This window comes from Haliotis rubra, unplaced genomic scaffold (genome assembly GCF_003918875.1).
Source record: "Haliotis rubra isolate DU_JTF1 unplaced genomic scaffold, ASM391887v1 Scf322, whole genome shotgun sequence".
NCBI classification, from domain to species: domain Eukaryota; kingdom Metazoa; phylum Mollusca; class Gastropoda; order Lepetellida; family Haliotidae; genus Haliotis; species Haliotis rubra.
In genome coordinates this window covers 682906-707250 of record NW_025766994.1, presented here as the reverse complement: position 1 = coordinate 707250, position 24345 = coordinate 682906, and the positions used below count along the sequence as shown (strand labels likewise).

The following is a 24345-nucleotide window of genomic DNA, read 5'->3' as shown; positions in this document are numbered from 1 at the left end:
CCATGCCATCATGCCTTGTCCTACCATGTAATCATAGCCTAACCATGTCATCACATCATGTCATACCATGTCATCACATCATGTCATACCATGCCATACCATGTCATCACATCATGTCATACCATGTCATCATGCCTAACCATGTCATCACATCATGTCATCACATCATGTCATCACATCATGTCATCACATCATGTCATACTATGTCATCACATCATGTCATACCATGCCATACCATGTCATCACATCATGTCATACCATGTCATCATGCCTAACCATGTCATCACATCATGTCATACACATCATTGTAGCCTAACCATGTCATCACATCATGTCATATCATGTCATCATAGCCTAACCATGTCATCACATCATGTCATACCATGTCATTGTAGCCTAACCATGTCATCACATCATGTCATACCATGTCATCATAGCCTAACCATGTCATCACATCATGTCATACCATGTCATCATAGCCTAACCATGTCATCACATCATGTCACACCATGTCATTTAGTCTAGCCATGTCATCAAGCAATGTCATAACATGTCATCATAACCAAACCATGTCATCACATCATGTCATACCATGTCATCATAGCCTAACCATGTCATCACATCATGTCATATCATGTCATCATAGCCTAACCATGTCCTCACATCATGTCACACCATGTCATCACATCATGCCATACCATGTCATTGTAGCCTAACCATGTCATCACATCATGTCATGTCATACCATGTCATTGTAGCCTAGCCATGTCATCAAGCAATGCCATAGTATGTCATCCTAACTTAACTGTAGCTTGAGAAAACTGGAACCTACATGTATTAACCAATGAAGAAATCCAGGTTAGAGCTGTTTTCAGCAACCAGTGCTGCATCAGGGGGTCAGACTCAGTGGCTTAGTGGATGTGGGTCATAGTATCCCAATTACAGAGCTCAAAGTCCATCGAGCCAATCGCTGGAGACAATGCCTGATCTAGAAACATTTACTTATAGACTGTATTCACAGAGAAGGAATATTGCAGAATACAGCATAAAACAACAAACAATACAATTTACAAAACAATCAACATCTTCTCAGCAACATTTATGGAGATCGGGAAAGGGCTTCACACATTGTACCCATGTGGGGAATCGAACCCGGATCTTCGGCGTGACGAGCGAACACTTTAACTTCTAGGCTACCCCACCGCCCCTGCTTTTAAGAAAAGAAATGGTACTTCTTAAAGACTCACTTCATTTCTTCAAAGCTTAAGAACCTTTCGGACCACAAACAAAGATTCAGATGAAAAAATATTACATTAGACAGTTTCCACTTGGGTTTATACGGGTTTCGACTCAACATATGAGAATATGACCATGTCTTGACTTCATGATAAATGAAGGCAATAGTGTTGAAAAGACACAACAGAAAAATACTGTCACTGATGAAATCTTGTACTTTATGTCTCCTGTAGAACCAAAGACAGACCCCTATTTATCACAATCACATACCATACACCCACAGATATCATCTTGTCGTTTTAACCCCTTACCTTACAAAGTCACATATTTACTGGTTAAGTGGTCCACTACCTGATTTTCTGCCTCCTTGACTATGGCAAGAAGGTGGAAGCAGCTCAGCTTCACACTGCCATAAAATCAGCAATAAAAATGTCTACAGAATGGCTTCCTTACTTATAGATCAGTAAACACTGTCAAGTCACTGTCAGCTTAATGTTGATCCCCTCCATTACAGATGTCCCACTTTTCATAAGGAGCTGTTTAGTAACAATATGTCCTGCGGTTGTCCGCGATCAAGTGTAGTGCAACTTGCTTACACCGATGTGAGAGTCTTATGAGCAAGGCGTGTGCAGCTACGCGGAATCAATTTCATTGTCATGCAATGCATGTGCACTAGCCTACATCTGCTCTTCCTTTCACAAACCAAATGGGTTTGCTCATTGCCATGCACAGCCTACTTCTCGTAAACGCGTTCTCTGCACTGGTCCAACTTATCCTTGTTTGCCAGTACACCTCCAGTCAGCCTTTCCAACATCACCCTTGCCAGCAAGACTTCCTCTCCACTTCCTTGCCAACAAGACTTCAATGTTTACTCTACATCTGCCCCTCCATCCCAAGACTTCAATCCCTCCTGTTTATCCCTTCTCCCCTCTTCCTCTTCCATGTCTGGGTGTCTGAAGAGATGGCATCCTGATGAAGGATGCTGGCGGTGCTTCATGTATCACCTCTACTTCTCCTCCAAGTGTCAGCAGATCCTGTACCACCACAACAGATCAGCCAGCAGGATCCTGTGTCACCAAGACACTCATCTGCTCCTTCCTGTGTCTGCTGTCATGCCTATATTCATAGACTTCAGTCATGTTTGTCCAAATTGCTATGCCAGTATAATACTGCCAGTGAATGTTGTACTACTCTTCTATTTCATACTGCCAGTGAATGTTGTACTACTCTTCTATTTCATACTGCCATAGAATGTTGTACAACCACTCTATTTCATACTGCCATTGAATGTTGTACAACCACTCTATTTTATACTACCATTGAATGTTGTACAACTACTCTATTTTATGCTGCCAGTGAATGTTGTACTACTCTTCTATTTTATACTGCCATTGAATGTTGTACTACTCTTCTATTTTATACTGCCAGTGAATGTTGTACTACTCTATTTTATACTGCCATTGAATGTTGTACTACTCTTCTATTTCATACTGCCATAGAATGTTGTACAACCACTCTATTTCATACTGCCATTGAATGTTGTACAACCACTCTATTTCATACTGACATTGAATGTTGTACTACTCTATTTTATACTGCCATTGAATGTTGTACAACTACTCTATTTCATACTGCCATTGAATGTTGTACTACTCTATTTTATACTGCCATTGAATGTTGTACAACCACTCTATTTCATACTGCCATTGAATGTTGTACTACTCTATTTTATACTGCCATTGAATGTTGTACTACTCTATTTTATACTGCCATTGAATGTTGTACAGCCACTCTATTTTATACTGCCATTGAATGTTGTACAACCACTCTATTTTATACTACCATTGAATGTTGTACAATCACTCTATTTCATACTGCCATTGAATGTTGTACTACTCTATTTTATACTGCCATTGAATGTTGTACTACTCTATTTCATACTGCCATGGAATGTTGTACAACCACTCTATTTCATACTGCCATTGAATGTTGTACTACTCTATTTCATACTGCCATTGAATGTTGTAGTACTCTATTTTATACTGCCATTGAATGTTGTACAACCACTCATTTTATACTGCCATCGAACTTACTTTCCAGTAATGTACATGTATTGATTTGTTAACCTAGTTAACAACGCAATTGTTAATTGTATAACATTTCTATGTTTATTAATGGTTTGACACTGAATTATGTATTTTGCATACATATTTGTGGGTTAACAGATTGTCTCAGTTTGGATATTTACATGCTGTGTGGTCGATGCTGAGATTCTACAAGACTGAGACTCTGGAACATGGGAACCTCAAGGAATTATGACAGAAACCAGGAACATCTCCACAGTATGAGGCAACAAATGTGAACCACAACTAAGACAAACATTAGGAAGATGAGTTTCAAGTTTATCTGACATTAATGTCAGTGAACCTCTTCCTCGCCACCAACATCTAAAGATGCTTATCACAAACATCTGCAGTAGCTGTAGAGAGGCTGGAGAAAAAAACACTATCTCAAGTGATCAATGTATCCCAGTATAAAAACCATATGTCTAGAATCAGCTGATAAGCATGTACAACATGACTCTAATTGTTTTTACTACAGAGCAGATTCATTCAACCCAGGTAGGATTACACCAGATGTATCAGTAGACAAAGAGACAGAGTGCTGCTGTTAGAGTAACACTCTGAAAATTTGTAAATTTCATAAATACAAATACCTACATTTAGATGGAAAAGACACTCCAATGAGCTTGGAGATTGCTTCATTTAGGCCTTTTACATTGCAGAAAGGGTTGGGTAGTAGAGAAATCAAGAAGACAAAGTCATCAATATCCCCCGCAATGGCAAAATACTCTTTATGAATATGTCTACGAGTTATGATTATGTCAAATGTTTTGGCGTGTATATAGCTAAGTGGAAGGAGAGTACTGAAAGGTTTCAAAGTTTTCATACCACCAAATTCAGTTGAAGCCAAAATTGTTGCCATGGAAACGCAAAACATATTTTATTCAGAAATCCAAAACTACCAAAAGGCACCAGTTCACCACCAGATCTATCTATGTGCCAAGTTTGGTGAAGAAACACTTTCGGTTTTAGAGTTATGCTTTGGAAAAACAAATGTCCATTTTAATACCCCGCAAAACGCGTTGCGGGGGATAATAATTCGGTTCAGGGACTATTGTCAACTCAGGTGAAGATAACGGGTACAAATCCATGTAAGAATACCAGAAGCTGTCCAGGTGGTCCCGTCCAGTAGTGCCTCCACAGTCCATCAACCAACAGAGATCACAACCCTTACGTTGTTATATTTTAAGTAAATCTATCAACTCAATAGCAAAGAGCTTTAAAACCACCATGATATGACAGGAAATGTGCACACCCTTCTGATGTCTAATCTGTGGCTCATCTCTTCGCATTAGATACTGACCACCAAATGAGTGAGTGAGTTTAATTTGTTGATATTTTTTAACCAACTCATGATAATTAATAATGTATGTACCCAGGCAGAGCCAGGAAAGAATCGGGCTTCAGCAACACAAGAGACAACTAACAGGGTCAATCCCAGTTGCTTAGATCGAGCCTCATGGTATCAATCACTGGATCGTCTGGTCCAGACTGAGTTATGTCACACTGCTGTCATAAAGCTGGCATATTTAAGAGTGCAGTGTAAACAACAAACAAACTCTGTAGTTTATAAATTGTTACAGTTAATCCTTCAACTAGGCATAGAATTCTGTACCATGTTTATACTATTCAGTCAGTCGTGACAAGGGTACAAGGATCTCCACCAAAACTTTGTTATAATTTTACATCAAAGAAGGTGTTATCCATACGTTAGTTAATCAAAGAAGTTGTTATCTATGACAATGATAACAATGCCTATTAATAATGAAAGAAAATATTTAAAGCTAAATAATGTAGATGAAAATGGTTAATTAAAGATTTGCATTTTTGCTGATATTTGATTGTCATTCTGTCTCAAGAATCGTCAGCTATATATTTGCAGCCTGTATACATGATCATCAATCTTGGGTCACACAAACCAGAGGTAGACTTTATGGGCAATGTCCCAATGTCAACACGACATGCCTACTACATCGCCAAAATTTGTAAGTAACCTACCGATTTAGTTTTTTGTAAAACATGCATTAGAACCACAACATGGTGCTGGAGACATCTCCACTCTATTACCTGTGATGCTTGATGTATTCAATCAGAATTCATCAACACATGTATTTTATCAATACAAGGAGGCCTAACCTTATTGGGGTGTATGAAGGGGGAGGAATTAAATATGAATATACAATACCCTTTAGAAAGTGGTTGGATGTAACTTCAGTTATATCTGGGATCATACCTTCTGAATGAAGTACAGCACCAGTGCCATTGGGGGGTTGGGTGTGGGTTCAAATCCCAGATGGGAGTCAACACCGATAAACGTACTAGAATCTGTACTTTACTGAGAAAGTGTAATCCCAAATAGAACATGTTACAGAGATTACATATTTCAAAGCTATTGTACATAGAACACTTAAAGAACAGGCTAAGAAACTGGGTTTCTACTGAGAAGTATTCCAGTAACAGCTACTCACTGATCCTCACGAGATGCTTCTCTAGTTGTTGTACGTATTACATATCATCAGTCATCCTTGGAAGCTGACAGGAACTAATACACTGTACAAATATAACCTACCTGACAGTTGAGGAGGAGTGTAGATACAAGAGGAGACCACTGTCAGTAGAGGATGTCTAGAGACTGGGAGATGTAAGAGTCCATTGCCAGCTTGATCACACCACAGGATTAGATGACGGGAGGGGGGCTGAGTGATGCACTTTAGTGTTAACTCATTTGGGGGGAGGTTTGGATGGGGGCTCTGTGACAGTGTGGGCTATCAGGTTTTAGCTCATTTGGGGGAGGGTGGGGGTGGGGGCTCTGACAGTGTGGGCTATCAGGTTTTAGCTCATTTGGGGAGGGGTGGGGGTGGGGGATTGTGACAGTGTGGGCTATCAGGTTTTAGCTCATTTGGGGGAGGGAGGGTGGGGGAATGTGACAGTGTAGGCTATCAGGTTTTACCTCATTTGGGGGAGGGAGTATGGGGTTGGGGTTAGGATGTGGGTTTAAAGTGTAAATTGGCATGCTCCCACGGCCGAAAGCTATGATTACACAATACCAATTTAAAAGTGGTCAAAGGTAACATATGTTATATTTAAGATAACACTTTCTTAGTAAAGTACAGATTCTTGTACTTTTGTTGTACTTTTCAGAAGGGTACACAAAGTCTGCAGTCTAAACTACTAATTGTACGACTCCCACTTTTGTGGAAGTCCAAGTGGCTGAGCCGGGTAAGGTGGCTGACTTTGTATGCTGGTAAATAGGTGCCTGACTCTGAGGGTGTGGGTTCGAATCCCGGGTGGGACTCAACCCAACAATAGTACAAGAGTCTGTACTTTGCAGAGAAAGTGTTATCAAAATATATAAACCTAAAGTATGCTTCTCACTATATATTAAGCATCTCTTGTTTTCCCGGAATAACCGCATTAGAGCTTTTTGTTTGCTCTCAGGTTTTACTTTTTGTAAGTAAGACCTCTTCCCAGGTTTTACTGTTTGTAAGTAAGACCTCTTCTCTGGTTTTACATTTTGTAAATATTTTTTCCTAACTCTATATGAACATCAACATTCAAATGATATATGAGTGTTTGAAATCAATTGAAAAACATTGTCCAAGATCAATTTCAAAGTGCAAACGTTTCCTCCAGGAGGATTAGAACCGCATCTATCTCGTTAATAAGCGCATGCTCTACCTCACAGCCACCGAGCCAACAAAGTCCTTGGGGTTGAATTATCTATTTATAGTTACTGTCATTAAATTGATTTTACTTGCGCTTCAGTTATTGTTATGTAGCTTCCTTAAATGATCATCTACATTATAATTATCCATCACGGACGGTTTATATGGTAGATAAAACACTTCCCCTCGGTTTTGGTAGAAAATGTAAAACCTTGGAAGGAGGGAAATCCCTCCTCCCTCGGTTTTACATTCTCTACCAAAACCGAGGGGGCGTGTTTTCTCCTATACAAAACATATGTTCCATAGTTGTAGTACAGTCAGTCCCTCCTCTCTACCTCTGGGTCCCCCACCTATCTCTTTCTATAGTTGTTGTACTATATTTTATTTTCTCCTTGAAGATATTTCATTCAAGATAAAATGACAGGGATGGCTTGAAACTCTCCATCTAATGATAAGCTGTGTAGGAGATAATCAGTATGTGTACGTAGAAAACCACCTGCCTCAGATGAGTTCAGCCTTACTCAGTTTCAGTGAGTGAGTGAGTTTAGTTTTACGCCGCACTCAGCAATATTCCAGCTATATGGTGGCGGCCTTTAAATAATCGAGTCTGGACCAGACAATTCAGTGATCAACAGCATGAGCACTGATCTGCGCAATTGGGAACCGATGACATGTGTCAACCAAGTCAGCGAGCCTGACCATCCGATTCCGTGAGTCACCTCTTACGACAAGTGTTGGTTACTGAAGATCAATATTCACGGGTCCACTCCAAGATAGACAGTGAACCTGAACCTCACACAACTTATAGTAATACCATAACGTATACAGTTGTATGCTCACAGAGCAGAACATTAGAAGGCCAGGGAACAGGATATCAGTGTGGAAGCCATTTACATTCTCAACTCCCTGGGGAACATATAACCCAAAACATCTCAACTAGCACTTAGCAAATGGAATGTATCTGGAAGACATTAAGTTAACAGGCTGGCATAACCTTATCAACCAATATTCCTTTTGAGATAGAATTAATATCCCAAGAGCATATTCTCAAGAGTTGAACCTTATGAATGTAATCCATTTGCATTATCAGCTCTCTTGGGGGTGTACAGCCGAAAACGTCTCATCTAGGTCTTGGAAAATGGAATGTATCTGGAAGTCGCTACAGGAACAGGTTGATGTAACCTTACAAACAAATACATGTACTCTTCATAAGATGGAATCCAAGCAGGCCAGGAACATCTTTAAAACTTTCTACAGATTAAGCATCACAAGCCATGCATGGCATCCGTTTAGTCCGGTCTGAAGATCACCCGATCCAATCTCTAATTGGCAAATCATAACTCATGTCTCAAATCCTCAGATAATATGAAAATATTGCCAAGCATAAACAGATACTTACTTGCAATTTCAGGGATCAGAAACCCATTACTGTAGAATGCTGAAGATATCGGATTTCCCACTGGTTTAGCCCACACATAGACACTGAAGTGCAGTGATCAGTCAATCAGCGGCTGTTGTGTCCATCAAGCAGCAATCAGTTGTAGGAATCTCTCACACCTGTCATTCACACACGTTGCAACTAGGAACAGCACACCTACATCAGTATGGGACAGCCTCTTTATACCATGGTCATCCACCTCATTATTAGAAACTGTGTGGTATCATTCCTTGAAGGTCAAAGGGAGATGTTCAGTGTTTGCTTTGTTGAATGTGTGTTTAGTTAATACTGGAATGAAATATTGCAATATTGGTCTGTTTCTGTGTTAAGAGATTATGGACATGCTATGGTGTACATAGTAGTGGTGGTCCGATTAATTGAAATAATCGAAGATTGGTCGTACTGACTAAACGACCAAGCAATCGATCATAATTTCTCATAATCGAACACAACCAAATTTGGAACACTTGTTTTCATTAACAATATATTTCACATGGTTGGTTTTGTCTGTTACATTTTGTAAGCACTACAAGCTCGTTTCAAGTCATGATTGAATTTATCTTAAAGGCTCTAAGAAATTTATGTTCCTAACATACTAGTCATCCTTCAAAGATGTGAAATTTTGCCAAAATGCTCCAAAAGAACGACATGTTTTTTCCTTATTTTTATGTGCATTAACAAATTTCATAAATGACGCTAACCAATTATTTTCGATGATTGATCGGTTGTAATGAACCAATCATCAATTATGAGATATTAACCAATTCCCAACACTAGTACACAGAGGATACTAAACGACTTTCCGTGTAATACCATTTTTATTAAATGAGTTAATGATTTGGTATCAAACGAGTGAAAGCAAGTTTTGATACTATATCTTTCACAAGTTTAACAAAAATGGTATTTAACGGAAGCAAGTTTTGTATTCTGTTTATAGCTGTCCAACATAAAGTGCCTACAGTATGATAACTCTCAGCTTTCCCCGAGTCAAGCAAGGTCTAATACCATTGTGAGGTATTAGCATTGTGACGTCATATGTTTTGCAGTATTACACTAGTGGAATAGTGCTGTAAAAATATTACACTGCAGTATCTTACATGGGCATGTAATAAAATAATGGTACAATGGCATGCGATGATACTTACACACAGTTGCTAAGTAAAACCAGTCATGGGTTAAACATATCCTATAAGATTACTGGGCCCAGAGCAAGTGCTCAAGAACATTTCACTTGAGAAATGATATAATTAAATGGCCCTGTAGTCTTCAAGTTCTGTAACAATACATTGATCATGGGTTCAAAAACATTGTTTGTGGCTAAAAAAGACAAGGAATTCAACATTTTTCAGAAGTAAGTTTTTTGGGGGGTAGGAGATATATGCCTCAAAACATAAAGAAATCATTCCTCTATGCTACATTGAACTTTTAAAATGGTCCCTTATGAGATCGTGTTTATATTGAACCACACAATCCATTAAGTCACCTCTCAAGACCACCATATGGTGCTGGAGACCTGGCAGTTTGTCTCACAGTCCCTCAACCATATTAGTCCCCACCCCCCCACCCACCCCTCTCCAGCCCTTTCTGTCATACTGGCTCTGATGCATCTCTAGATTTTCTGCATGTTCCAAACTGACCATATTTCTGGGGCTCCTTTTCAGTTTAAATGGAGTCCTTTGTTTGTATCAAAAATATATTTTCAGAGACAATACATTAGAGCAATTTATGTCCAGTCAGGCCCAGTAAGAGCAACAAACTATTTTTTGAAAACATGATATGATTCATCCTGTTTTCAGCTAAAAGACAGACATTTCCTTCCTGATATCATATTAATATCACAATAAATGTATAGAGATGTTTATCTAAGTGAGTACTCAAGGCACTTAATACACGGTATGCAGTACGAGATAATAAGAAATAGGATATTATACAAAATGTTAATATAACAAGTATGAAATACAATAAAAATGAGATAATGACAAAAAAGACATGATATGAAAATGCGGTTTGAATGAAAACAGGAAATTGGCTGCAAATCAACCTTGATATTAGTTTTGGTTTCTATTGCTTCCTGCCTCTTGTCAAATTCACATAGAATTCATGCAAATAAAATCGGTATAAACAGAGCAATTCTAAACTTTCCTTAGGTCCTTTATCTCCCACCTCACTGGGGCTCCTTTTTGGTTTAAATGCAGTTCCTTGTTTCTAGCGAAATTATATATACTCAGTGACTAAGTGCAGGGTTTGAAATACCCCATATATTAGCGTGCCATGGCACGGTAAATATTGAAATGGCACGGATAAAAAATGTTCTCAGTGCCCTTATGGCACACCTAATTTTTAGAGACATAACTCACCTTTAGTCATTTAATCCCCAAAACAAAACACTTACTCAAATGACAAATAAGCAAAGACATTTATTGACTTTATTGAGCAGAAAATCACTGGAATTATGATGGATGATGTAAAGAAATCTGGTTGTTTTTCCATTTAGAGTGTTGTGAGTACTGATAGTTTTGTTATTGAAGAGGAAATTGTGTATGTTAGATATAAGTGAACCTGACACAAATTTCTTAGCTATTAAAGGTGTTGGGAAAGCAGAACAAATGAACCTTAAGAAAGCCATCTTAAACAGAAGACATATCAGTGATAGCAGAAAACAGGTTACATTTGTTGTTTACTAACAAAACAATTCCAAAGATCATCATCATTGCTACAGTCATTTGTTCTAAAAACATGTGGGCAAACTTGATTTCTGGAAGGCACACCTAAAATATTTGCCTGGTGCCCTAAGTCACACTTAGAAAAAAAGTATTTCTATCCCTGACTTAGTGCTATTCTGAGGATCTAGACTCTAGCCTGACACCCCACAGCTCTAGCCTCCCTGTACTGACAGTGTTAAATATAGTGTTCATGTCCTGTCCCTAATGTCTACCAGAATAACTGTCAGACAGACAGCTGACCCACTGATCTGAAATACATATGACAGCTTTCAGTAAGTAATGCTGCAATGCTCGTCACAATCAGTGTTCATCATGATAATCACAGCCATAAATCAGGAAACGAAGCACCTTCAAGGTACATTGTTACACCGATGATGTAAGACACTGAGCAAGACATTGTCAATAACTATTTCTGAAAATCTAAATTAGATCATGATATGCAGTATGCCATTTATATCACAGCAAGTCAGTCTTCAAGCTTCGAGAAATGTGTGCTGGGGGCATTATATGTTTTGTATCATCTGCTTGATATTTTTTTAATCTTTTCATGGCTTCAGCTGACAATGGTCCCTGGGTGTGATTCAGGTACTGTATCAGAGTTTGCTTGGCCATTGCATGGTGCATGTCATCAGATTAAAACAGAAGGGTACATATGAATAAACAATGCCTTGGAAAGGGGTCAAATATATCACCTGTTACATTTGACCATTTTCTAAAGGGCATTATCTCCACAGACACTAGTTCAGCTCGAAATAATCTGTGTATTTGCATGAAATACACCCAAGAAGTCACCATTACTCTACTGATTTTAGGGTTCATACAAATATGCGTGAAAGAGGTAAATGCACACAAAAATTAAATCAACACTCAGGTTTTTACGCGAAGCAGAAATGTATGTCCAGTACACACAAATATGGACCCAGAAAAATATACGTATTGCACCCAAGGGACAAACATTAATATTCAATTACTAAATTCTTGACAAAAAATATAAAGTTCCTGTAATTAAAATAATTATTCAATCATCAGTACAGTGAATTACACCATGCCATATCTTAACTGACCTTGAAAATCCCTTGAAATTAGTTACTGGGGTCTTCTCGACTCCTAGTTTGGAAGGTGAACGTAAAACCCACACCGCTGTTTGTAAGCACCAAATGTAGTCTTTTCCATATGCATACCTGTATGTCTCTAAATATCTGCATTTATTGACTGAATGTTGATATCACTTATGCCTGAAACATGCTGCAGTGAATTTGCAATAAAATGGCAATTTGACATGTGTCACAGTTACATGCTTATTCTTTAGCACTATCAATCTATACTCATGTGAGATGTGACATGTGACATGTGACACACTTGGGCAGCAGAAAAAACAAATGCCAACAGTAGTCACCTAAAACTTTTATTTCAATTGAAAGAATTCGCTCGAATTCACTAAAACTTGCACGATCGCTTTAATCACTAGGTTATCCCACCCACCCCCAAATACAGGTTGAATAAATAAAAAACTAGCAATACCCAGAGAGAATGATGAAAAACGAGTAGAAACTCAATGGTAAATGGAGCATGGCTGGCAAAGTTACCTAAAGAGTCACCTTTGGAAAGGGCAATTATCCAGTGTGCGAAATTTACGTCCTGTGGTCCCTTGCTAGTAAAAATTCATCTGGTCCACTAAATAAGTCTGCAGTGGTCCTTGTGGCCAGTGAATTTTGTATTGATAGTTAAGTAAATCTACGATGTTATTTTGGACCAGTGAAGTGAGTGAGTGAGTGAGTTTAGTTTTACGCCACACTCAGCAATATTCAAGCTATATGACAGAGGTCTGTAAATAATCAAGTCTGGACAAGACAATCCAGTGATCAACAGCATGAGCATTGATCTGCGCAATTGGGAACCGATGACAAGTGTCAACCAAGTCAGCGAGCCTGACCACCCGATCCCGTTAGTCGCCTCTTACGACAGCCTTTTGTGACAAGCATGGGTTGCTGAAGACCTATTCTACCCGGATCTTCACGGGTCTGGACCAGTGAAGTACAGACAGGACCACTAATTATTGTCCACTCACTGGCCCTGTGGCCTAGTGGGAATTGTTTTAGGCATTTCTTTCCCTGTCATCCTTTGATAAATAATATTAATACTGGTTTAAAGTATTTTTGACAGTTAAATCCTAATATTTGATTATACTTTAAATAAAAAAAGTTAACACAACGTGACTTCCAGCATGTCTTCATAGTTGAGTGGGTATGAATACAGTATGTAGCAGGCTCATCTGGGACAACAAAATGAATACCGACTCTATCTTTGCAATAAAATCATCAGTCTAGTATAACAATAGTAAGCATGCAACACACCTGGGCAGGTTAACGAAGATACAGGTGACTTACCTGGACTTGACTCTTCTTCTGTCAGTCTCCTTCTTGCAATAGAAGGAGAAGCTAGTTCTTATCTGTCCTCCATCTTGGCTGTAAAGCAATATATCATCAGTGAGAGCCAGTCAATAGGACATATGGTTGATATATACACTATCATGATATACTGATGGTCCTCAATGATAATGGAGAACAGAACAGGACATCATGAAAAAATCTTTGAAAAAAGATTACATATTTCCCACTTTGGAGTCCTGGAGGTGTGTGTTTTATTTGAACTGATGACACTGAGAAATAATTTTTAAAAAAAGGGATATATATAATTTAGAACTGACTTTGATGTGTTTTGCGTTAATATATGAGGTATATACACACTGTATTTCAACAATCATAAAAACATACTTAATTCAATTTTGAAAAGATAAATAAGTCAAACTAAAACAACATGAGCCATTAACAGAATAAACAGGACAATGCTACAAAATTGGTGACAATGTTGTGCATGATAATGCAACACAAGTCTCACCCGTTCTACTTTAAAAATCAGCAAAATATATAGTGAATTTCACCCAAGTGTCTTTTGATATCAAATATATCACCACAAGTTGATAAAGTTTGCCGAGGATATTTTTTAGGGCTGCGCAATATAACCGGTTTACCAGTATTTACCGGTTCAGACATGAAAACGATACGTATTGCGATACGCTGATCGAAAACCGGTATTTTCACTTGCATTCGGAAAACTTCGTAACACTCGGAAATGTTCGGATATGTCCTTGTTTCATTTGTGCCAAATATTATTCACATTTGTATTTTATCATGATTAAAAGTTGTTATTAAAGCTTAATCAAGCCTAGTGATTTTGTTGTGTTTTTGCTCTATAAATCAAGAAGTAACTCGATTATAAGTAGTTTTTTGTTTAAAAATACTTCATGTAATATATTGCAATACATATCGCAATACATGCTCTCGCATCGCAATTATGGCAATATATCGCAATATGTAAATTCTCTGCAATACCCACCCTTAATATTTTTACTTTCATCAACGAGTGTTGATATATTTGATATCAGAAGACAGGAGGGCGAGATTCTATTTATCATCAAAAATCACTCTTCATTAGTTTTCAATAAAAAAATGTACATCTCTGAACACGATACTGCCATGAGACTTACAGTGCATCGATGTCATAGCACTGTGACATCATCAAGTTCATGATGTCATAGCATTGTCAGTGCATTGTACAAAATCTACTGTCAAAACGATATCTCCTAGGAGATATCGTTTGATCTCACACAAGCAATATCTCCTGTGGAACACAGTTTTGGCTGATAAAGTCTGCTAATTGACATGGATCACTGCATCCAAATTTATATCTGTTATATCAATGGGGTAATCTTAATCCCTGCATATTTAGAACATGAAATCAGAACAGAAAAGGTATAATCATCTTTATCTAGTGATGCTGAACTGCAACCTTGACATCTTCACATACATGGTTGTTTTCCCTTGGTTGTTCACACAAAACAAAACATGTTGTTTTATGACCACCAGAAAAATAGTTCAATGAAAATGTAACCTTTAGAAAAGCCAACCCCTTTCTATACAATGCTTTTGGGGGTCCTTAAAATACAGCTTATCTGTGGTCATATATGGTAGCAGTCAGACAACAATTAAGTTGTATATTTTCTCAAGCGGGATGCATGTAACCTTTGATTTACGTGGAGAGGTAATGTATGAAGTCACGCATTCAATAAATAACATAACCAGCTGTGAACCACCGTCTGGTACTACTAACCCCAGATACCGAGTTGATGTGGTTCCAGACTTCGCAGCAGGAAGAATACACATTCTTATCATGATTATTGGAATCTTGGTATACAAGTAAATTGGGATCTTCTACCATTATTGGCTTGTACATGTCAGTATTGCCCTTTAGAGGAGTGAGTGAGTTTAGTTTTATGCCGCTTCTAGCAATATTCCAGGAATATCATGGCGGGGGACACTAGAAATGGGCTTCACCCTTTAGAGGAATTCCAAACAGAAGAGACACACAGTTATTGAATACACTAAGCCTTTTAGAAAAAAGGTCAAATGTAACATGTCTGAAGCTATGAATACTAGTTTTGTTACAATTCACTCCATATTCGGTGAATCAAACCATATCCTTTTAGGATTTCATTATTCATGGTCACTAGAATCAAATATTTACAAGTACTTCTGAGTGAGTTTTTTTATTTGGAATTAGCTTGTCGTTTATCTAAGTGAGATACACAAAATGGAATTTATTCATACCACACAGTAGCACAACTGTTTTCAGGGTTTTACATGACGCATGATTCCTGCGTATTTGAAGCAACAATTTTGTAAACGACTCTCAAAATATTATCATACGAGTCAAGCTTGGCACAAGTTTTATGGGTGGCCCTCACAATAAAATCAATTTGATAAGCAAAAAATGATATTGTTCGATGATAGTTTGACTTTTACAGAGCTGTCAGATTGTTCCAGAGAACTCAGAGGAGACAGTAATCCTGGCTGTTTGAATTGAACAATGCTGTAGTTTCATTTGGTGGTGTGACATACACAGTTACATACTGAGAATGATAAACACAAAGAAATATTAAAATTTTAATGACTCACAAATATTGAAAATGACTCCCAAAAATAAATATTGTGAGTCACCATGACTCCCATTTTAAAAGTCTGTGTAAAACCCTGTGTTTTTACCAAGGCCCCTTACAACACTGTCTACCCCTGAAGGTCCGGGTTGGAATGAACCTTCAGTAACCCATGCTTATCGTAAGAGGCGACTAATGGGATCGGGTGGTCAGGCTCGCTGACTTGGTTGACACATGTCATCGGTTCCCAATTGCGCAGATCGATGTTCACGCTGTTAATCACTGGATTGTCTGGTCCAGATTCGATTATTTACAGGCCACCGCCATATAGGTGGAATATTGCTGAGTGTGGCGTAAAACTAAATTTACTCACTACAACACTGTCACTAGGCTGAGGAGCATTGTTCATAATGCATTGCTCTTTTTTATGGACAATACAACATAAATGTTTCAACTTACACTAAAGAATGCACTAAAGACCACACACTTGATCACTGATTATTTAAAATATTATCAGCTACTTTTTTTCAAAAAATATTCATACTGTTGTATCATACTTCATCAGTGATATGGTAGGTGGACAAATATAAAAAATCATGAAATTAATTGCAGTGCAAATGGCTTTTCAATGGTAGTGTATTTGAAACAAGCATCATATTTATGTTTTAAACCTTTTGCTCTAAGCCTAGAAACATGTTTGTTAAAGTGTTTGGGGGTCAAATCCTGTTTTCATTTTCGTACTTTCCTTTGCAAGTTTATTTTTATTTTGGTTGAGGTTCATATGTATTGAGTGCTTATGAACCAAGGGATTCAAACCAATAGAGACCAGGGCCTAGATTTTCGAAGCTCTCTTAGCGCTAAGATAGTCGTAAGTTAATGTTAATGTATGGCACTTACGGCTATCTTAGCTCTAAGAGAGCTTTGAAAATCTAGGCCCAGGACCCCATTTCACAAAGCTCTCGTAGCGCTACGACTATCGTAAGTCAATGTTACAGTATAGGAAGTACGAATGCTACGAGAAAAGTTACGAGAGCTTAGGCTTACGAGAGCTTTGTGAAACGGGGCCCTGGTCACCTGCATATTAAGGGGGATAACTCTGCCCTGGACATTTTAAACTAATGGATAAAGAACATTTTTCAACCAAATACTATTTTATGACCAAGTTTATTTCAGTTCAAAAGTATTTTAATAGATACATATATTTTGTTAATCACGAAATTCAGCTCCAGAGTAGTATGGTGGAAATTTGAAGAATTTATATTACACACTCTTGAGAGTGATAATTGATGTTTACCGCCACAGTGGGAGAGGGACTCTATCGTCACAGACCTACTAAACTGTTGTAAATCCAACACAATCACACCATCTTGATTTAAGATGTGTCTCTTATCATGACATTTGCTAAACTGGGGTAAGAAAGTTGTATTTCTAATGAAACTAAGCTGGTTTTCAATGGAAAATTTACCCGATATTTTCAGTTGTAAAAATGTCAGACAGCAGAATTCGACATTTGTATGGCAGTGACTTTTCCTTGAGTGAGTGAGTGAGTTGGGTTTTCAGCTGCTTTGACTAGTGTTCCTGGTATGTCACAGTGAGTGAGTGAGTGAGTATGGATTTACGCCGCTTTTAGCAATATTCCAGCAACATCATGGCACGGGACACCAGCAATGGGCTTCACACATTGTACCCATGTGGGGAATCGAACCCGGGTCTTCGGCATGATGAGCAAAAAACACTATAACCACTAGGCTACCCCACCGTCCCGTATGTCACAACATGTGAGTTCATTGTGATAAGCCAGAGATGTACAAACAAAGGGGGTAGCTGAAAAGGGAGAGATGGCCCAGGGGCGGATACAGCTTTTTGAGAAAGGGGAGTGCACACTCTTGTGAAAGGTGGGGTGCACACTTCATTTTCGCAAGAGGTTCAATGGTCATTTAATAAACTTTTAGGATAAAAGGGGGATGCGCACTCCTGCAACCCCCTCTGAATCCACCTATGCTGGCCAGACACTTTCATAAAGTGTGTGACACTCCCAAAATATAATAATAATTTTCTTCATCTTCTTCTGTTTATACCAAGCCCAATCAACTGTATCAGCTTACTGCCTAGCCAATTATGTTAATCATGTTGTTTTCTTTGTTACATTCAGCATATATACTACTCATACTTTGCTAAGGATCACAAAAATTCACAACTTTACTTAAATGTAGATTTATAATTTGAAACTGAATCCATATAAAACTGGATAAATAATAATATGGTAACCCCTCATTAGGCAAATAGTCACTATAATCTAACCTTAGGCACTTGATACATGAGTAACCATGAAAATGGTTTTCATGGCACCAATCAACCATTTTGCAAATCATGGAACGAGTCATTGACAAATAAACAACACCAGTCAATAGCAGGTATGGGATCCACAAGATGCAGTGACATACTGAAACCTAGGATCCATGCTTACAATAAGCTTAGATATTTAAACCAAATTTGACCCCACATCATAGTTTTCTGTTGAATCCATGATTTGATCCTTAGCAAAGTGTGAATAGTATACATCCCCTCCACTTCATATGACATTGCTGCTTGACAACGGTACATTCACAAAATAAAAGTTGTTACCCATAAAGTTTGTCTATAGTGAACATTTAATTTATTTGGATTTACACCTTCTCAGTAAAGTACAGATTCTAACACTTCTTGGAGTTGACTCCCATCCGGGATTCAAACCCAGACTCTGAATGTAAGGAAGCTAATTTAATTCAATTGTTTATTGAATCATCAGTAAAGTACATCATTTAACCTACACAAAATGAAAGCCAGACAACTGGTAGTCTTCACCAGGTACTTTGTGTAGCTGTGGGGTAGCCTACAGTACTGGTTAAAGTGTTAGCTCGTTATGCCAAACACCTGGGTTCGATTCCCCACTTGGGTACAATGTGTGAAGCCCATTGGTGGTGTCCCCCGTCATGATATTGCTGGAATATTGCTAAAAACGTCGTAAAACGAAACTTACTCTCTCTTTTTGTGTACCTCTATGACAAGTGTAAATTGCCATGGCTCTCACTGCCTAAGCTACAAATACACAATGACTTTAGAATCTCTACTTTACCGAGAAAATGTAGTCCCAAACAGGGCGGATACAGCTTTTTGAGAAAGGGGGTGCATAGTTCATTTTCACCCGTTTTCACAAGAGTTTTAATGGTCATTTAATAAACTTTCAGGACAAAAGGGGGGATGCGCACCCCTGAACCCCACTCTGGATCAGCCAATGCCAAATATAACATATGCTACATTTGCCCACTTTCCCTATGCACAGAATTTGGACAAACAACACATGAAAAGGAGAATGGACTAATTGATTCTAACTTCAGGGGTGGAAATAACTTTAAAATTGCTAGTGTACACTGGTACAGTGGCACATGTAAAATCACTTGCCCTGATAATTTTTCCTCTACACCAGCCAATTTTCTTGTTGATTTTTTTAGATAAACAACATAATTAACATTGGAATGTCAACTTGACATTGGAACAGCATGATATACGAATTTGCTTGCCTGACTGGAAAAAACACTGGATTCGGACGTCGGGCAATGGGTTATTTCCACCCCTGAACTTCGAAAAGTTGAATATTTAATTGTATAACCCTAACTCCTAAAGTAAATATTTATGACTTTGCTTGGTCTTCATATGGAAATGTTACCATTTCATAAATAATTTTCCAACAAAACTTGCAGCAAATGTTTAATTGTGATTTTAAAAAAACACCTCAGACTGGACTTCTGTAGAAATATGTCAGTCAATATATCATTTCAATTTGTACCTTTCGTGTCGGGGCCTCCGTTTGGGTGTGTCACCATTATTACGCAGTCAAAGTCACTTCACTCATTAGTATCTACGCTGACACAAACTAGGTCCAAATTGAAAAAAATATTTGTCAATTCTACAGGTACCTGAGCCACGATGTACGTTACCTCCTTACAATGTTCTTTTACTCGTACTGTGTCGCCTGGTTTGACATCCTAACAGAGAAACGTACGATTTTACGTACGATTGATTAAAATAGTACAAGTACCACTGGCGATAACGATATGCTTCTTTGGATATCGTTCATGAAGGCCACAAACAGATTATACCTATGCATTGTCCCATAATGTATTTCAAAGTTTGAGGTGACTGTGAGCCTAGTTATTAACTAGATCTGCCACTGTGTTGTTAGCAACAATTACCTAAACGAACCACAAGCATTTTCTGTTCTCACGAGCCTTCAACCATCCTGTGAATTCCATTTCCTACTTTTTTAAGAAATCGTCATGATTGTCAAAGAAATTGAGAGTTACTTCCCTTTGACTGCCGCTGTCAACAATAACTCATAGTAAATGTATGATTATTTCTTCAATACGTTCATACTCTTCTGATTGACTGGAAGTGTATATACAGGTATTTTCCTGTTTAGTTGAGCGGAATTCTCGACTAGGACCAGCAGACACAGAACAGAAATGTACAGACCTTGGATGAAGGACAGTCTACGAGCAACTTCAAATTGTGCCTTTCTTTCGCCACGGCTTGGAACTGACTTTCAATAGATGGTCTACCTAAAAGTTCTTATGAAGTTATTTTGGTGGTTTTGTTTTTTTGTTGCTGTTTTTGTTGTTTGTTTTTGTTGTTGTTTGTATCTTGTAGTTGTTCTTATTTTGTTTTGTTTTGTTTTGTTGTTGTTTTGTTTTGTTTTGTTTGTTTTGTTTTGTTTGTGTTTGTTTGTTTGTTTGTTTTTGGGGGTTTGGGGGTTATTTTTTCAAAATAGATGTCAATATAATTTTTTATGCAGGCATTATTATAATTATGATGTTAGTGATATGCCACGGGAAAACGACAAATTTACTTACGACATAGACCCGTGAAGGTCCAGGTTAGAATATTGATCTTCAGTAACCCATGCTTATCGTAAGAGGCGACTAACGAGATCGGGTGGTCAGGCTCGCTGACTTGGTTGACACATGTCATCGGTTCCCGCAGATCGATGCTCATGCTGTTGATTACTGGATTGTCTTGTCCAGACTCGATTATTTACAGACCGCCGCCATATAGCTGGAATATTGCTGAGTGCGGCGTAAAACTAAATTCACTCACTCACTACCTACGACATAATAAAAAATTAATGTAAGGGTATTCTCTGCTCTAAATTTCTCTTTAGCATTATTCCTGCAATATCACCAGAAATGGGCTTCACACATTGTATCATGTATGGAATCGAACCCGGGTCTTCGAGGTGACGAGAGAACGCTTTAACCACAAGGTTACCCCACCGCCCCAGAAAATGAAGAAAAAAAAGGAAAAAAAACGAACCAAAGGCAATGCGTTGTTTAGAAACCTATGAAAAATTATTGGTCTTCAGTAACCTTGTCGTTAGAGGCGACTAACGGGACCGGGTGGTCAGGCTCGCTGACTTGGTTGACACGTGACATAGTATCCCAACTGCGTAGATCGATGCTCATGATGTTGATCAGTGTATTGTCTGGTCCAGATTCGATTATTTACAGACTGCCGCCATATTGCAGAAATATTGCCGAGTGCGACATTAAACAAGCAACAAACAAGCCTACCCATCTTACACTACTGCATAGTCGTCTCGTCTACACATTTCCTACTCGGGTCCAATCAGGTAATGTCATGTCAATGTACGTGAACTGATATCACACACCGGTATTGTATTTGTGTGTGAGAAGTATATCGGAGTACTTGGTTAGATGTTGTTTAGCGCCGCACTCAGCAATATTCCGGCTATTTGGCGACGGTCTGTAAATAATTGAGGTTGTGAGTGTGGCGTAACACACAACCTCCTTCTATTTATCAAATAAAAAACCCCAAACAGTTTATCATCCAAAGCTGTGTTCCACAGGCGATATTTCCTAGGAGATATCGTTTTGACAGTAGATACGGTACAATGCCCTGGCAATGCTATGACGTCATGAACTTGATGACGTCACAATTCTATCACATCGATACAGTGCAATTCTAATGACAGTGCCGTGTTCAGAGATGTACGTTTTTCATTGAAAACTAATGAAGAGTGATTTGTTATAATACATATAATCTCACCCTCGTGTCTTCTGAAATCAAATACAATGTATATCAACACTCGTTGATAAGTGTACAAAATATCCTCGGCAAGTCTCGGATATTTGTAAGTTTATCAACTCGAGCTGATATATTTGATATCAAAAGACACTCGGGTGAGATTCTCTATGTACAAATTTATGACGTCATCAACAAAGTATGACGACACAAATTCTCTTAACAATGACGTTCTTTTTACGTCATGTGTGGGTGTGACCAAAGTGGTAAAGGTTAAAACCTTTGAGACCTTGTACATCACCGCAGGTTTTCCGACCATACTGAGCTGACATTGTGGAATTATACGTGGAATACTGTTAGAATTGACGTTAAAAAAACTAAAACTACCCACTCATATGTATTGCACTGACAAGCTGAGAATCACTAACATGCGCATGAGCAAATCTCAGAAGTTTATTATTGGCGATCATTCTGCCCACATTGATAATAAAACTTCCCTCATAACAAACTTTGATTTTTTTAGTTTTAATTTTCACAGCAAATATACTGTTTCCTTGGCGTTTCTGAGCGAAACTTTGAACATTGTTCGAAACTGGATTGAGTTAGAAGTTTATCAGAAATAAAATAAAGACGATGTCTTTTATTCGGTAACAGTGGGCATAGTTTCTTTATGGGAAATGTTAAATTGTAAAGTTACATGTTCCAATTTTTGACTACATGCAACTATTACTTTAAACACAGACCGCATGAGTGGCCTTGCTCGCGGATTTCAATGTCGTTTTCAGAAACACCAAGCATTGACACGAACATGTAAACACACGTGAACGTTATAACACATGTAAATACACGTGAACATTTCTTTCGTGTGAACAAATCTTATAATTTTCAAAACCCTTTTTATTTTTCTGTCTTTTCATTTTTTATCTTGTCATGACCCTGTGTGACAAAATGGCCCTTGTGTTCTAATCTAAGAAAATATTCACTTATATTCTCTTCACTCCTCACAAGACTCGGGTTCGATTCCTCACAACGTCACGATGCTTGACGCCCATTTCTGGTGTCATCCGCCGTGGTATTGCTGGAATCTTGCTAAAAACGGGATAAAAAGTTATTCACTCACTCACTCTGGTGGGTGGTCGTTTTCTGAGTAACATTAAGTGTGTTATTGTAAGTTGATAAATTGCTTTTATTCAGTCATGGTAATCTTTTAGTGCTGAATTTATCTAGATCATAAAACCTGATTTAGCTCTTGTGAAATTGACTGGAAATTGACAAATAGTGATTCAACGATAATTACTGATTAGCAGCTGTTTTCAAGATAGTGCTTATCTTTTAGTGTCTACAGACATTAGGCACAACCGATATCTATTTTCAGAAATAGACCAGTGGTATATAGTCCATGCCATAAATAACGGTTATAATGATAATCTGCCCTAAAGGAAATTCCGGGACAGAAAATGCCTGAATTATCCAATGATGGTGTGTGAGTGATTTTAGTTTTACCCCGCTTTTAGCAATATTCCAGCAATAACACGGAGGGGGACACCAGAAATGTGCCCCATGGTGGTAAGTGAAGAGGACATAAGGTGAATACATGACACGTTTTAAGGATAACAACAAGCAGTTGTTATACATATAACGTGTCAGACAGACAGATTTTATTCAGTATAAGGCCTTCGGCCCAAAATACAAAACAATCAGGGTTACAAAGATATCCCTGCGCATAATACAATGTACATATTTACCTACATACAATAGCATGAAATAATATAAATGCATGATATAAATATATTATACATTACTTTGATTTTTTTTTTGTGCTTTAAATTTAAAAGATGAAGTTTAATGTAAAGTATCATAATTTTGAGAAGAAATAAAGTTATGTTGAGAGTTAGAATTGAAGTGTTTACCAATAAGTGTAATACGGAATAAACTGTAAGCTTCACAAACTGAAAGTACATTTTGTTCATAAAACCTGCCATGTACTCATGTTCGTCCAATTCCTAGACCGCCTCCGTGGTGTAGTGGTTAGAGTGTCCGCCCGGAGAGCGGAAGGTTGCGGGTTCGATCCCCGACCGCGTCATACCAA

The 24345-nt window shown here is 38.1% G+C and overlaps 1 protein-coding gene across 5 annotated transcripts in view; it reads right to left on the bottom strand.

Moving 5' to 3' along the window:
- The window catches only part of LOC124283825 (carboxypeptidase D-like), an 89526-nt gene extending 69043 nt beyond the window's left edge, over positions 1-20483 (bottom strand). For 3 of the 5 annotated variants that reach the window (XR_006900412.1, XM_046719853.1, XM_046719852.1), the window contains exon 1: positions 8424-8538. The gene's annotated coding sequence lies outside the window, so the exon portion shown is untranslated. Of the gene's footprint in view, positions 1-5928; positions 6094-8423; positions 8539-13572; positions 13651-20410 lie in introns of those variants that run through there. The other 2 variants (XM_046719850.1, XM_046719851.1) reach the window with 2 other exon arrangements.
- Positions 20484-24345: the final 3862 nt, after the last annotated feature.